At 39.7% G+C, this 16310-nt stretch overlaps 2 long non-coding RNA genes across 2 annotated transcripts in view; both read right to left on the reverse strand.

The window, feature by feature from the left end:
* The window catches only part of LOC144146808 (uncharacterized), an 80116-nt gene that overhangs the window by 38520 nt on the left and 25286 nt on the right, over window positions 1–16310 (reverse strand). The gene's annotated exons all lie outside the window — the stretch shown is intronic.
* Window positions 250–2915, reverse strand: LOC144146809 (uncharacterized). The gene is made up of 3 exons (XR_013317718.1): window positions 2819–2915; window positions 1546–1612; window positions 250–485 (listed from the first exon to the last, which is right to left on the reverse strand). It is a non-coding gene; the product is annotated as an uncharacterized LOC144146809 (long non-coding RNA).

Here is a 16310-nt window from a genome sequence, read left to right on the forward strand (position 1 = left end):
TTTAACGCAAAGATGCCAATTACGACTTTCACCCTCACCCTCCTGTCCATCTGCAGCACACCATTCTCTGCAAAAGAAATAAAAATATACGCGGTGCGCTTCCCAGACGAGGCTACAGCTCCACACAAAAAGTCTGCCCAGCTGCACCAATTACCATCTGCAACCAAAGAATAAATACACACCTTCTCATGCAACAGTGGTATACCTAGGTGACTGTTGGTGTATGAAAATTCCTAGGAATCAATACACTGGCGCGAAAAACAGTTGTTTATTTTAGCAGCGATAGTGCCATCATTTGGCGAGCAGGAGGAAAGCGAGCGGGCGCTGATCACTGCTTCATCCCATCTTCATCTTCTAGCCACACAGAGATTCAAGGCAGCCTGGGGGAAGAGGTGCCCCCTCCTGCTCGGTAGGTGCAGCTCCATCGGAGCGCTCCACGGCGGGGCTATCGGCGCTCGCCATGGGAGCAGCTTCCACTGTGGTTTCTGAAGACACCGAAGAAAGAAACAGACAGCATGATATCTACAAACTTTGCATGATGGCCGACTTACAACCGATTATTGAGCATCATGAGGCAATCAAAAAGCCGCTTCTTAAGGTAACTACCAACGTGCCAATATCTGAATGTATGTTTTTATTTGATATCGGCTGAGCCTACAGCAATGTAATAGGTAATCTTCACCCTACAAACTACGCAGAGGTTTTTATGTTGCTATTCTATAGCAAATAAACCCAGACATCGCTTTATTTTGTTCGAGTGGACCGTGATGTCATACTTCAATACGTCAAAATACCAGGAAAGCTCAAAACACCCCATCCCTTTTTGCAATGTCGCAGAGCTTCATTCGGTCAAATTCAAGGCTGAATACATTGAGCAAATACTACAGAGAATACCGTCCTGAATGAACAAGTGTTTTAGCTGGGTGGCACCAGAATCTGGAAGGTGACAACATTTATCGTTTATGAAGCAAAAAATAAGTAAAGGGCCCAGCGCAGCAGGCGTAACTCGCATAGAATATAGCAAAACAAGGCTGAAAGCGGACAGCAGGAAAAAATAGGAAACAGAGAAAGAAAAAAGCTAAGCACTAAAAAGCGTTTATTTCATAGCCGGGCAAAATCGGTTTTCCTAATTTTCCTAATTCAAGCTCTTTGGATATGCATTTCTGCCTAACTGAGTTACGCCGTGTCGTAAATCGGAAGGTTGCTTGCATGAATATGGTGGTACTTATAGTGAGAGAATCAGTCATTTATATATAAAAGTGAAGACGGTAAATTATGTCCTTCAACATCTGAACTCCGATGAATAAAGCAAGGTTCAGTTATCCTTTGTTGCACCTCGAGTTTTATTTGAAACAGAGCTATTAGAAATAAACGCTTTGCATTTGAAGTACATCCTCCCGCCGTCATTTGCGCAGATATGAATAGTAAACCTTTTTTTGTTTCAAATGCTTGGATTATTATCAAAGCACACTCAACCATTTTATCAAGAGGTTTAGGAACCGTGGGGCTGAAACTAACATTACGTTTTTCTGTAAACCTTCTTACCCGACACAAGAAGAAGACCGGAAATGACCAGCGCAAGAAGCACAACTTGAAACTTCATGATGATAATCTGGAAGAAGAGAAAGGCTTTCAGACCCATATATATGCAACGATGTTTCACATCACAGTGTTCAATCATCGCAGCACCTAAATAAAAGGGTCAAGTTGAAATTATTTTATTGCAAACAATAACACACAGCGCACAAATCTGAGGTGTAAGTTACACACCATTCTTGTTCTAGTAGTGTTTTCCAAGGAGATATTTGAATCCATTTACGTGGTTTAATAAAGTCAGTTGCCACTTTTGATGATGTGTTTATCACTCGACTACACTGAAATAATCTAAAACTGTTTATTTGATTAGCAAAGAATAATTTTGACTTTTTGTTTCTAGCAGCTAGTGATGTAAATGTTTTGCAAAATTACTCCTCCATGGCTTGTAAAAAATATGTACCTGCCTTGCGTACAGTGCCAATTCTGAAGTGATTGCGAAGTGGTTGCAGCTGCAAAGTTTTCGGTATCTCACGTACGTACGCTGCTGTAGCTGATCGTATAGTAGGGGTCAGTTCAAAAACTGTTATCATATATGTCGCTGCAAACCAGCCGTTCCCTGAATACAGTACGGCGTTCCGGCTCGCGTACCGAGCTTTTAGTAGGTCACATACAGAATCTTCCCTCTGCTTGCCAAAACAAGGTTAAAACTTCAGAAGCAAGAAAATTGTCTTTGCTCTCTCTCTGCGATTATGGTTGTCCCCACTGGCTTCTAACTACGATTGCAATTATGTGAGATGTTCGTGGCTTAGGCTACCGCTTGTCTTTGTGCGCGTCGGCACTGTTAGTCTGTACAGACACTTAATTTTCAATTTCCGGAGTGGGCGCTTAAACGTGTAGTGTTTAAACTGCGCAGGTATTTTTTGAGTGACCGCATCGAAATACTTGGAGGTACTCTGTGGAAATCTATAAAGTTACAAGAGAACCTCAGTGCTTACTAAACAAACATTTTTCCTTAATTTTGAAGTGTATAGTAAAGATTTTAACGTTTGTCGGCTAAACAATCGCTTGTTTGCTAAGTAATAAAAGTTTAAAACAAAATACGTCTACTCTTTTTTACATGTAATGAATGTATCACTTGGCATATAGGTGAAATTTGGTACTCCTGAACGTACGTTTTCATCGTCGACATAAATGTTGTAAAAAGTTTAGTATATGACCACACTTTTGACTTAAAGTAATAATAATATCAACCACAGTTTTCTTTTCAAAATAAAAACCTCACCTTAAAACGGCAGGTGTGGAGTTCACCAAGTGGACCCTGAGGATGAACCTGTGAAGAAGTCACCGAGTGCGGTGTGCTTATATATTTCTCACTGCAAGGACACGTGACATTTGAAAAGTCCTAATGTTCAATTTTATGACGCAAGGTGAGGGTTTCTCAAATTAAATGTCACTGCTGGAACTTATAATTGAAATGTCAGTTTTTGTTCTGTGCAGCCATTTACTCGTCAATAATTGGGTCTCGATGTTTTAATGAAGATGTGGCCTCGGAGCAAGTACCCGACATTTATTTTGCAATGCTATCATGCCTCACATAAGCAAGAAAAAATACATCCATAGGCTGCTTTTGACAACTCAGGTTACTGGACCGCATGAATTGTAAAAATATTTGTTCTGATACTATCAAGCCCGAGCATGGAGAGACCAATAATCCCGCAGCAGCGAGAGAGTAATTGAAACTCTTAAGCTAGTGGGCTATTGCACCTACGCAGGAAAGGCGAAAATTTTAAAGATACCCAACGACTTTTGCATTCTTCTGTATCCGATGTTATACACTAATATTGTGTTTACTTAGCAAAAAATAAATATGAATGATTTTTGTAGCAGAGAGGAGAGTTTGCTCACCAGTGAAATTCTCGTGTTCAAAGCTCGTAAAGAATAGTTCGGACAATCGATGTGTAGCCGTAGGAAAAATCGTAATTAAGGCAAAGGACCAATATGGCTACAAACTATAATTTGAAAGTGTTGCCTTCCATATCTTTATGAAAACGTGTTTTCCCGGGTATTATCCGTACACAGGGATATTTAAAACACCAATTGTCAGCACTCAGTATTCATGCAATCTTAAAGGTTGCAGCCGATTGGCTTCAACAAATCATTTTTCGGATGCATTGTCATCGTCGAACAACCTTTCAGGATAATATATTCACAGGCATAAACGTCGCGATAGGCCCTAGCAAGAAAAACGTGCACGATAACTCTTTTTGAAAGGCTGCTCTTTACACCGTATAAAAAAACCTCCGGTTTAGGGAACAACCCAGAAGTAATGAATTGCAGAGCACTTTCCGTAATTTCAAGAATGGACATTTTCAGGATAACAAAAATCTTGTTATACGGACTACTTGATCTCTATTGCTGAACTTCCATGCATGCTAAAATGTAAGGTGTACGTTTCCTTCTAGCGTGAATTCCGTAATTCAGAATCTTACGGAAAGCTCCCACTCTGCCAAACAACAATCCCCCTACTCGAATTTAAAGAGTTCGTTCTCGTGTAACAATTCCGTAATTGGTATGTATTAACCGTGGTTTGGCAGTGGCTTGAGTAACCAGGTGTCGAAAACATACCGGCGTTCTATGTCAGCCCAGTATATTTCATCAATCATGTTCACCTTATGTATGCACGCAGGCAACGCCTGTAGCCCTCTCTGCTTAAGTTTCTGACACGTGGTGGGTTGAACAGAAAAACAAACAATTTATTTTTAACAAACTGAACACTTTGCCGTGTTCCGTGGCATCGCCTAAAAGAGAGAAAGAAGAAAAAAATCAGAGCAATCCGCCGCTGCACGCAAATTTACTTTAACACTTAATTTGTTTGTGTTAGATGTTTATCTGCCTAATACATACCGGCAGAAAAAGAAGTGACGGAGAAAACCTGTAGTACACAGCTTGACAAGATTGCAGCTCCCGTTCTACTAAAAAAAAGCGTCGTTAGAGAGCGACCGCAGGTATAACAAAGACAACCAAAAAAATACACAATATAGAGCTTCTACTCATACATTTCTTTGTATCACAAGAAATTCCCGTTATCTGCAACGGGTGCAGAGAAATAGGCAAACAATAAAGCTGTGTATACGGTGGCATAGCCCAGCTAACCAACTGCTAATTTTTCCTTTTGTCGAAACTGAGCCAAAGTAGGCCTATGTTTTAAAGTAGCGTTTCTACTTTATACGGGACGTGAAGACAGAGCGCAAGGTCGGGTTAATTTGAATGCCTCGTTAGAAAATCACTGACTTTTAAAACAATTTTTCAAAGAGTTTTTGAAATATTCGAAGGAAAGAATTCAAAACGCACATCAAAGTGTTTTAAGGTACCAAATAAGAAGCAAACAATGTAGTTTTCGAAGGGGATGCTTAAAAAGGCAACAAAAAAAAAGCCTGCCGAGGTGACGTCCGGCTTTCCCCCCGTTTTCACACGACCCTGTTGGAAATGGCACATCCTTTGTGACAATACAAAATAGCAGAAAAATGCACACAATTACACATAGGAAATCAGCGTTCACTTTTCACAAACAGCGAATATTACCATACACTTTCACTTAAAACACACATCACCTATCATATTTCAGTAAACAATAAGTAAAATTCAAGATTCCACCCTTAAAAAGAAGAAATCATGTTCTCAGTTTTCATGAAAAAACAATATTACAGTAAAACATATCATGAAGTGAAAAAAATTACCTCTCGTTTTGCAGAGAGAAACAAAAGTTACAACACACGCTTGTTACTGTTCTTCTAAAGAGTACAAGCCTAATTTCTTTTTGAATCCTTGTTCAGATTTACAATTTCGTGCCATGGTTACAAGTGTGGTGTGACTATTGAAAAAGTTTTGAAATCTGGTAGCTCAATTTCTCGGTACCGTAGTATGAACGAGTTTTTGGTTTTGTGTATATTATCTGCCAAAATGCGGATGTACGTCTTGACGTGCATTTTCCGTAAACGGCAATAGGGTCAGTCCTTATTTTGTGAGGAATAGTTAAAAAGAGTTTTTTTTAGAATGTTCATAATTAGAATGTTCATAATTGCAAATACCTGATCTTTCTTAAAAAAAATACTGGCTGATTTGGGTATCGTTTTCAAGTATGCCTAAGACTATTTTTGGGAACTGGTAAAGGTTTTCTGTTTCTTTTTTCTGTTGAACCCCACACTAGAAAGGAGTAGTTTAGGCGAGAACGGATTAAACTGTAGTACAGTCGCCTTTTTAACCAAGCTGGTAGTAAATATTCAACTTTATAATTCATGCAAGTGCACTCGGATATATCCATTCGAAGTTTTTCTATGTAAGGGGACAACGTTAAATTTTCATTGAATAAAATTACAAAGAATTTGTGTGACCTTAATTGTTCTGTAAATTCGCCTCGGAAATTGAGGAAAACCGGTGGCCCCAAACTTTTGTTACAAGCTCTAAAAATTATATATTTTATTTTTCTGGTCTTTTTATTCAGTTTATTTGTACTAAGACAAATCGACAAATCTTCGATACATAAATTTGTTTGTCTTTCTAGCGGAGCCAGAACTACTCCAGAAAAAAAAGAGGTTTGTGTAACCTGTATAGAATAATATATCCGTGGTTAGACACAAGTTACCAATGTCATTTATATATAATAAAATTAGGCGGGCCGACAATAGATCCTTGTGGAATGCTCTACGTAATTTGTACAAAGCTGGACCTTGCGCGAGCAATTACAGAGCATTGAATGTCATTGTCCAAGTAACTCTTGATTAGACTGAGGGAAGTTCCCTTGATTCCTTAATTGTTAAGTTTCTGAAACAATATGTCGTTCTTGATATAATCAAAAGCCTTTTTAAAATCTAGAAACACACCAATCGTAAAAATGTTTATTCGTAGGTATCAATAATTTTAACTTTTACATTTATTTTTGCCATTTCAGTTGATTTTTGTTTATGGAAGGCATACTGTTGTTCGGCAAATATATGGTTAGTTTTACAGAAGCTTAAGATTCGTGTATTGATTGCCTGTTGTATTACTTTAAAAAAAAATTGGCAGAACTGAAATCGGTCGGTAATTGTTCATGTCATTTGTATCCCCAATTTTAAAAATTACGGAAAGTGGCAATTTTGAAAACATCCGGAAAATCACCAGAATTTACTATCAGGTTGCATATATGTGAAGTTGGCTTACATAGAGCTTTTGCTACTGCTTTTATCTGCTGTATTTTAAATTCATAAATCCTACATGCCCTCCTGTTGTTTCGTTTTTGAGCAAGCTCAGAGTTTCTGATTCAGTAACAGCAAACAAAAATATTGAGCCTCCAGTACTAGCTGGAATACAATATTTCTTAATTGGATTAGCTGTGTGTGCGACCATAGCAGCACCCGATTGTAAAAAAATGTTCGTTGAACTTACACGCAAGCACACTTCGCGTGTACTGTTCTCCGTCAATAATAATCACTGAAATAACTCGTCTCTCGCTTTTCGCCATGAGGTTGTTAATATTATTCCAGATTTTCTTGGGGTCGTTAGAAATAGCTTCAAATCTATTTTCAAAGCATGCATTACGCGCATTTGTTTATTGGAATTTTTTTGTGCGTCACTCTTTTAAACTGATTAAAAACATCATGATTTCTAGTCTTTAGGAACGAAGCAATGAGTTCTTTGTTTTGATTCTCTGAAGGAGGCCACAGTCCGTCCTTGGTTTTCTTATTTTTTGTTTCTCTTTAGCTCTACATTAGAGAATGCTAGGTTATAATTGAAACTAATTTTGTCTGCGAACATGTTGTAGGGAGTTTTAGGATTTGCCACAAGCAAAACTGGGTTTTATTCGGTTACTGCCATTACTTTACGAAATATCGTAACAATATCATAATTTATTATTCTTGGCATGGTGGGTGTATTTGTTGCAGTTTGTATGTGTCGACTTGAAAAGGGTGTGTAATAAATGAAGATTGCCATATGATCACTAGCATCTGAAATTATTACACCTGTTTGCAAACTGCTTGTTTCGTAATTCGTGACACATTATTTAATCAATGTCTGAGATACTGCCATCACTTGCGTTGGGAATATTAATGATGTTTTTATACCCACAGGAAGAAAGATGTCTAGAAGATGTTGTGAAGAAGATTTTCGGTATAGTAAATCGACAATAAAATCGCCAGTTATGATTAGCGGTGTACGGATAGATTCACAGTATTGCAAAACATTTTCTAATAGTTCCAAGAACACAGTCAATGTGCCAGAAGGGGGTCTGTACGCAAAAAAAATAATGTTGAAATATATCTTATGATGGATACGTGGTGAGTATTACCAGTAGAAAATTCTCTGACAAGGGTAAAATGAACCTTTTCTTTGACGTAAATGGTTACGCCCCTCCACTCATATTGCTCCGACACATTGATGCACATCTATACCCGGTAAAGTGCACATTAAACCAGTCACCTGAAAATTAGGCTTCAGAAAAAGCTAACAGGTCAAAATTATGACTAAGCGCTTGAAGGAGCACATCAACAGAATCATTTTTATTTTTTAGGCTTTGAGCATTCACGTGAAACAAGGACAACTGCTGTTTGTGACGTAGGAATCGCGGTCAAGATAACAGTTATGTGCCGGATAACTAGACATTTTAGTGCGAAATACCCCTTTTGTGATGAGTAATAATGTTAACAAATGAAGCATATAGACTTAACTCGCCCAAAGTTTCTTTGAACGTGTGGTTTTATAAGAATTTAGTAAAGCGTTTAGTTTGATTCAATTACTCGGCTACATGGTGGAATAAGCAACTTTCGCTTTTAGAATACCCTGCTCAAATTCAGCCACCGGAACAACAGCACATCACGAACAATTTTCTTATTGATTACTAACGATTACTGCCGTGACATTTTTCAGTCGTTGTAACCTTGCCCTGGAAAAAACCTTGCCTTCATTGTCAATTCCAGAGTTTTGTGAAGTGTTCAGTTCAGCACTCTACTGTAGCATCAGTACGTGCTTTGAAGTAGTTCCTTGCAGCGGGGGGACTTCGTTCACTCTACATGCCCTTTTTCTTAAAACACTTCTATCTCCAGTGTAATCTATTTAGCTGTTCCCTTTAGTGTGTTTCTTGAGCTCACCCTGCCACTAGGCCTAGTACAGACTCCCCGACCAAGCAAACATTTCGTGACAGAGAAAGAACAGTCTTTTTTCTATTTGCTATTGTTCTTTGTTGTTATGAATACGACAGCATGGTTATGGTAATTTCGCGATGAAAATTAGGGTTCACTGTGGTTCCATACGAGAGTGTTCATATTTAAAATTGTTCAAATTTGCTTCCTGCTTTTACTGTAAACGCCGCACTGCAATTTCTTTTTCGCTGGTTTTTTTTTTTGCGGTTCCTGCTTGCAGGAGTCGAAGAGTTGTGCGAAGAAATAGCAAAAGACAATACCAAGGTAGAGTACTCCATTACTAACAGTTTACACTCGCATATTCCATGGTACACTTTTGAAAGTGCTGGGGGTAAACAAAGCCAGGTGATCAGCGCTCGCTGCTTGTGATGTAATCTTCAATAGATAGCTTCAGTTAACCGCACACCGTTATGGCAGCATGCGCATGGAGCGAAGAGACACCAAAGCCATTACGCGCGTAAGGCCAAAAACCTGCATACTTCAGCGTTAACTACTTCTGCCGGCCAAACCATAAGAACTTCGACACACTTAGAGCAGAATTTTTTGGGGTTCGATAGAATAGGTGACCAAATGTCCATCGACATCGCTTTTATTTTTGTTGGTTAGTGAGTTTTAAGAATAGTTTGCTGTAAACCTTGAGTAGACAATAGCCTTATTTTGCTTCTTGTTTGACAGCGTTATTCGTAAAATAAACCTTCGTATTATTTTATATATGTATGTAACCGAATATTCGCACCTATTTATAAGGAATGGTTTCATTCACCAACCAAAGAACGACACATCCAAGAAAAATGTGAGACGTGTAAATGCGCAGAATATTTATAGTCAAAATAAAACGTAAGGTCTGTTTAGCCTTGCCGTTTATGGAAAGAAATTATTCTTTAAATTTCTAGCCGTCATGCATTTCCAATACCACTTCTTGACACAACGTTTAGTTATTATTGGGATTGGTTGAATGTTTTTAACTAAAATGTCGCGTTTAAAAATAGGCACTCTGGCCCGAACAGAGCTTGCAGTGGGTGAACCTCGTTTCCTCACATAGCTGCCAGTAGCCCACGCTAGAGAGCATCGATAAGGAAGTTGCGATTTCTTAACCAGTAATCACCAACTTCACTGAGCGTGTTGTGGCAGTATAGTATACGGGGTAGGAAGAGATAACTGCATCGAATTGGCTTTACCAGGTACCAAATTGCCTTTAGCATTTTATTATATACAACCGCATAAGTGGCGACAGCACCAACAATTGACATCTTGCTATGTCTTCCAGAAAAACAGTGCGTTCCTTTCGGTTTTGTATGATGTAAACCTAGATACCTTCTAAGTGTGGGCGCCCATAAGTTGACATGAGCTAATCATAACTGCTGGTCTTTTGTGTAGGACGCCATAATTAAAGCAATTTATTTTACGTGCAGAGCACGTCATACACTTTGCATCTTTCACAGCAAAGATAAGACCCGGAACAACAGGATATTGAAAATGAAGCAGTTGCTTGGGTGGCAAGTATAAGCGACCTTTCAAATATATTATTCACTGTGCGTCAGCGTACAGGTGAAGGCAATTTGTCGGAAGAAGGTAATTTAAAAGTGGCTGCATATGGTCGTAAGTTCCTGCACACAAATAATCTCTTGGTCATAAGAAGTCCTTGCAAGCTTTTAACGAACCAACCTAATTCATCAATACACGTATCTGTTTGCACGAGTGCGCTCTCGGAAAAAACCTGCGGAGGCGTTCCCGACTGTGATGAGCTTATATTGTCTTATCGCAAGAGAAGTGGCATCGAAAAGTTTCGTGTTTTGACGCAGTGAGAAGAGTTCATGTTTCCTCAAATAGAAATGCCTCCCTGAAACTCGGTACTTAAAAATATTTTTTTCCTTTCGTAAAACCCTGAACTGCATGCCAGATGGGTACCCAAGTTTTCAAAAAAGAATTTCTACAACACACTGAAGGTAGACAAAGTAGAGGTGGAGATTTTTTTCTAGGCTATCGTGCACAAGAGAAACAAAAAACCTATTTCGATTTCTTTTTCGTAGCTGAGGTCACTAGGCTTAGAACAACGCAAAAAATGTTCAATTAGCCATTATCTCGCCATAGCCTAGCAAGCCAATTATTTCTGACATAGAAACGTAACATCGTTGACGTTTAGAAGCTAATTGTAGTACGTCTACATGTACGCAGAATACAGGTGCACGTACGCGTACGTGTTCAAAATTTTCGAAGGCCTCAAGTTATTTATGGCTACGCTTATTATGCCCTACGATGGTCACGTGCTGTAAGACGAGTTAAGGTATTTAGGTCGAGGCGGCAACTACCTTTAGAAAGACTGGAGTCTACAATCCAGCTATGCTCTGCATGCATAAGTGCCGACGTAAAACGTCTGCTTTATTATAAGCATCAGTTAGCCACGAAAGGAGGCACAACTTCAGTAAAAAGTCTCAGTATTCTACGCAGCCAAACTTTATGCGCGTCGATACACTCTCAAAAGACAAACATATAGTCGAATTACCAGGGCTTAGAATCAAAACCCCCAAATGGTTTTAGAAAACTGTGACACTATCGAATTTTTAATAATTGGCTGATCTGCACAGTATCTTGAAAGAAACTGTACCCATGATTCAAATACTTCCCTACAAACAATAACAACCGACTACAGCAACACCAGAATTTTTACACGAAACGAATTTTTTTGAACATGAGCAAGTAATTAAAGCAGTGCGATCGGCAGAAAAACCCTTGTGCTACACTTGTGAACACACAAGAATGGGTAACATGGCTCCCTTTCACAGAGAAGCGGGGTCAGTAGACATACGTATCTAGCACCGACACCGCTTCCTTATGTGGTACAACCTTCAGGTTTACAATTGCGTGAATCATGCGGCACATGAAATGCGTATAGATCCCGTTCAAAGGATGCGGTACTACATAAAGATGCACAGTTGTTCGCAACCACAACTTTCACGAGCACCTTATTGAAATTCTTAAAGGCAAGAACAAAAAGGTCTGCTACGCAAAAGTACATTTCAATCCTCTGGGTCTTTTGTGATCCGCGGGAAAAGCGCAACATGACTCGGGCAACAGGTAGTTCGAGAGAAAAACTCTAAAAACAGCGCCCAAAACCGGAGCAAGATCATTCGTGCTGTCAAAGGAAAAACTCGAAAATATGCGGTACTTCCAGCAGTAATTCGCACTACTTTCTCCGCCTTAAAATTTAAGTATAAACACCGAAACATTTAATATTTAAATAGTCATAATAAATGAAAATTTATTGAAACTTTTTAAGTGATGCGAAACCCTTCTTTATATCGCCCTAAATTGTTTTTTCAGAAAAATAGTACCCGAATAGCTTTCGAGGTGCCAAACATACAAAGTGCGCAATAAACATTTGCGTGAGTATTGCTGAATTTTTATTCCTAACATATTTATTATCTTGTTAAAAATGCTTTTGCACAAATGACTACTTCCAGGAATGTTGTCTCTCTTTTAATATGTAGCATTGCTGCCCTCACTTTATCTTTTCCATTTGTCCATCCGGTGTGATTGATTATGAGGTTTACCACGCCGAAACTACACGTGTTACGAGGCGGGCCATACAGAAGGGTTCGGGAGTAGTTTTGACCACCTGCGGATATTTAACGTGCGCCTAAATCTCTAACACAAGGGCGTTCTTGCTGTTCGGATGCATTAGAAAGGCAGCAGCCGCAGCTGGGACTCGAATCCGTGTCCTTTGGCTCAGCTGTCGTCTGGCAAACTCGATATTTGCAGGAAAGAGCCCCTAAATAAATAATATGGAGCGGTTGGTAGAGATAGCAACTAGTGTGGTTGCTAATCCGGCTGTTGACGTTTGACACGCTTTTTCGCCATATGAGCAACACTTCACTTCCACAGCACTAAGCAAGAGAACCTCCGCAATGCTCGTAGATTTCGGATCTTAGATGTAAATTTCTTGACATAAAAGTGGGTACCAAAGTACGGTGCCTGCGTGTTCATTGTAGGTGCATAATTCCAGAAGTGCCAAGACACTTGCTTGAATACCCGCCTACTTGAACGAGAGGCTGTTTGAGGCAGGTGAGTGTTCATCTAATTTCCTACCGCATAAAATTAAAAATAACCAAATTTTCACCTTTTCAGTAAATTCTTATGCCTCTTATCTAAATTGTGAGTTTTTTGAAGACGGACTTGCTTTGAGTAACGAAGACATAAGGTTGTTTATTTGTTTTCAAGTTCTCTTTTGTTTCTTTTTGCCAAAGATTTAAATTTATATCATTATAGCGGTTAGGTGCCTATATTCACAAATCATGTATTTTTAGCCATGGCACCAGGCAAGGATGGACCGTTTTCGCTGCTTTTTATTCGTGCTTCCAATGCTCCTTTTTCACGCTGTTTAGTTCATTGTTCGTTTTCTGGAGTTGTATACGATTTGTGCTCTTGTATTTCGACAATTGCTTTCATACCATTTATGTTTTATTTTTAGTAGTTTTCGAATATAAAAATTTGGCTCCACCAATTAGGTCAATTTGCATAATAAAAGGATTATACATGCTGCTTCCGCAGAGCATGCATCTTGGTGAAAACACCGCGCGTTACTCAGCTTACAGTATTCTGTTTTTAGTTCACATTTTAAACGTTCCTTTCTGGGCTTCTGTATTTTGGACTTCGTTTTCTGCAGGATATATATAAACTGCAGAGTGTGATTTATTAAAGTAGTTTTTAATAATGTTATGTTCTCTCTTGTTCTTATTGGTGGTTTTTCCACAATATATTTAAGGAAATCATTTATATACATGCTTTTGTACGACTAAACGTGCTGTTTCCGCAAGTAATTATTTTTGTGAAAATTTATGGCGTTGCATGACCGGCCCATTCTCCCTAATTTGTCGAATTTCCAACATTTTGGGAGTTCTTTTTAGCTTTGTCCTTGTCCTATTGTAGGAACAAGATTAGGTGTGCTGTTCAGTTCATCACATGATTTTTGTGATTTTTTTTTCTTTTCGTTGTTATATTTTCAAGTTTTTTAAACTTGCGTTTGAATAATTATATCAATTTATACCACTATAACCAACAAATGTATTACTTCCGATACATATGCTTTTTGGTTAAAGGAAAGGTGTTATAGTGTTAAACCGTTTTCGTTTTTCTAACGATCTTTTCCAGGTTTTTATTTCGGTCTTTGTTTTTTGTAGGTGCAGAATATTTATATTGTGGATCTAGTCAGCTGTCTTTTGCAAATTTTCTTTTTATTTTCCGTATTTGTTTTTCAAAATTTTGTTATGCCAGTTATTCACATTTACGCTGTTAATACGAAACGTATTATGGCGCCAACTCTGTATTTTTGTGCAAATTCAGGGCGTTGCACGGTCCTTCGTAGGGTGTGTGTGTGTGTGTGTGGGGTGGGGGGGGGGTCTCGGGAAACAGTGCTACGTAGTAAAACAACATACACGCCAAGGCGAGCTTGGCTGACTCTATACATACCAGCCATTCTTAAGCGCTGCAGTGTAACGCGTCAGCAGCTCATGCCCATTCTGAGATAGAAGTCTCTACATCAATGCAGGGAAGTCAGTATTGTCTGATAACGGGAATGTAAGTAGTCTTATTGCGTATTTGGTTGGCCGCTCAGGTCCTCTGTCCCGGAGTCGCCAGATGCCACGGCGGCTCGAAATCAGAGCGCGAGAGGCAGCGTACCCACCGAATGCATCGGCGATCTCGGAGTAGCGCGCCTGTGGCACCACCTTGCAGCCAGCGCGAGAAGCCGCCGGGTGAACATGCCTGTGTTGCATCGACAAATGGTGCCGATCAGTTAAGTGGCCAAACCGCGGCGTTTCGTGTCACGTGACCCGTCTTCCCGCCCAGATCGCGCCACGCTCTCATTTCGAAGTCAGAGCGCTCGGGAGCGCTCCGAGTCGAAGGCTGACGCTCCGAAAGAACCAACCGAAGGTAGTTCGAGCGCTTGAATTCTACCAACCGAAGGCGCGGCCGCTTTTCAAAGCACTCGAGAGCGGTCGTAAACGCTCAACCGAATGCGCCATTAGAATGTTTTGCATAAATATACCCATTTATAGGTTTATACTTGTTAAGCCACGCTGCACCTCTCCTTCCAGAGAACACAAAGGTAAAAGGGTGGACGTAGTTCACAAGATAGCCAATGGTATATTCGTAATAGAAGGACGGCTACTAATAACTTTTGCGTGAGGACGCCCCTCGTAATATTTGTTGTTAAGGTAATTTTCTTCCCCAAATCAAGTTTTTTTGGAATATACGTTTCTCTTAAACTCAGAACACTGTCGGTGGGTTGTCCACAGCGGATTCTTATTTTGTAACTTGCCAGGTGATAGTGCCACAATCTTTCCGGTGTGGTGTATCACTTTTATAGTTGTTCGATCAAGATAGCCTCAGAAAGCTTGGAAGCATTTTTCTTGATATATTACACCCGACATATGTTTGCATTACACTGCTTCTGACAAAATATTATTGAATATTCTTTTTTAGAAGAAAAATGTTTGGATATCTATTTCTCGTGTAACGCACTAACTTCAAGCGCTCTCGCACACTCTTCCCATTCGTGTTAAAAAGTATTTTCTATACGTTTGCTTCCTAAAACGAGGGCCCAAGTTCTCTAAAAACGACGGCCGTAACTTTGAACTGACCCAGCGTTGGCGCAAAAGTGCGTGTGTTCCTTGGCTAAGCAGCTCTGCGGGTGGCCTAAAAACTTCACAAAACAGGCAGAATCATCCAGGGTGAGGGCCTCGTATTCGACCTATATCGACACTTACAACAAAGACACTGAGAGCCTCACAGAAAGCAGTAATGACCAGAGGGCACCCTAACAAGCGTGGAGAATTTTTCCTCCAATTTTTTCGCTTTAGAGTAGCTCGGGTGCCATATGTGGGGATCGCACAAGGCGTTTTGGAAATTACAGGCCTGCAGTACGAGCCACATTATTCATTTTGAATCTGTCAGTTATAGACGACAACTCGCGACAAAATACTTCCGATGTGCATGTTTCTACTTGTTTGACACCGCGCCTTCGTACGTATTTTATCAGGGTAGTTCTGATATAACACATGAGTTCGAGCGTTTTGTTAAACTACTCGGCTTCGATAAGAGGCCAGGTATTGTCAGCAGTCAAGAGTTTCCATTCCCCTCCATGGTGAATAAATTATGACAAATTATAACCGTTGGTCATTATGGATAACAGAGTGGATCCCTAGAGAAGGCAAGCGTTGAAGGGGGTGGCAGAAAGTTGGATGGGCTGATGAGATCAAGAAGTTTGCGGGGATGAATTGGTCGCAGTTATCACAGGACCGGGGAGTTGTAGAATACTGGGAGAGGCCTTTTCCCTTTAGTGGGCGTAGATAGACTGGTGATGATGATGATGCTGATGCTATTGTTGATGATTATGATGATGACAGATGTGAGTCTTCACGTATATTGCATGACTTGGTTCTTTATTTCGGACCCACGACCGAGCCATGACACTATTGTTAGGCTGTTTATGGCTTGCTTTAGTGATTGTATCATGCATAGGACTAATTGACATTATCACCTTGTAACATTCTCACGTTTCACACCAAGTGAGACCATATTATTCGTTTAATATTACACTTT

Source organism: Haemaphysalis longicornis, unplaced genomic scaffold, assembly GCF_048455015.1.
Source record: "Haemaphysalis longicornis isolate Haplotype H1 unplaced genomic scaffold, Haemaphysalis longicornis Haplotype H1 scaffold_7, whole genome shotgun sequence".
NCBI classification, from domain to species: domain Eukaryota; kingdom Metazoa; phylum Arthropoda; class Arachnida; order Ixodida; family Ixodidae; genus Haemaphysalis; species Haemaphysalis longicornis.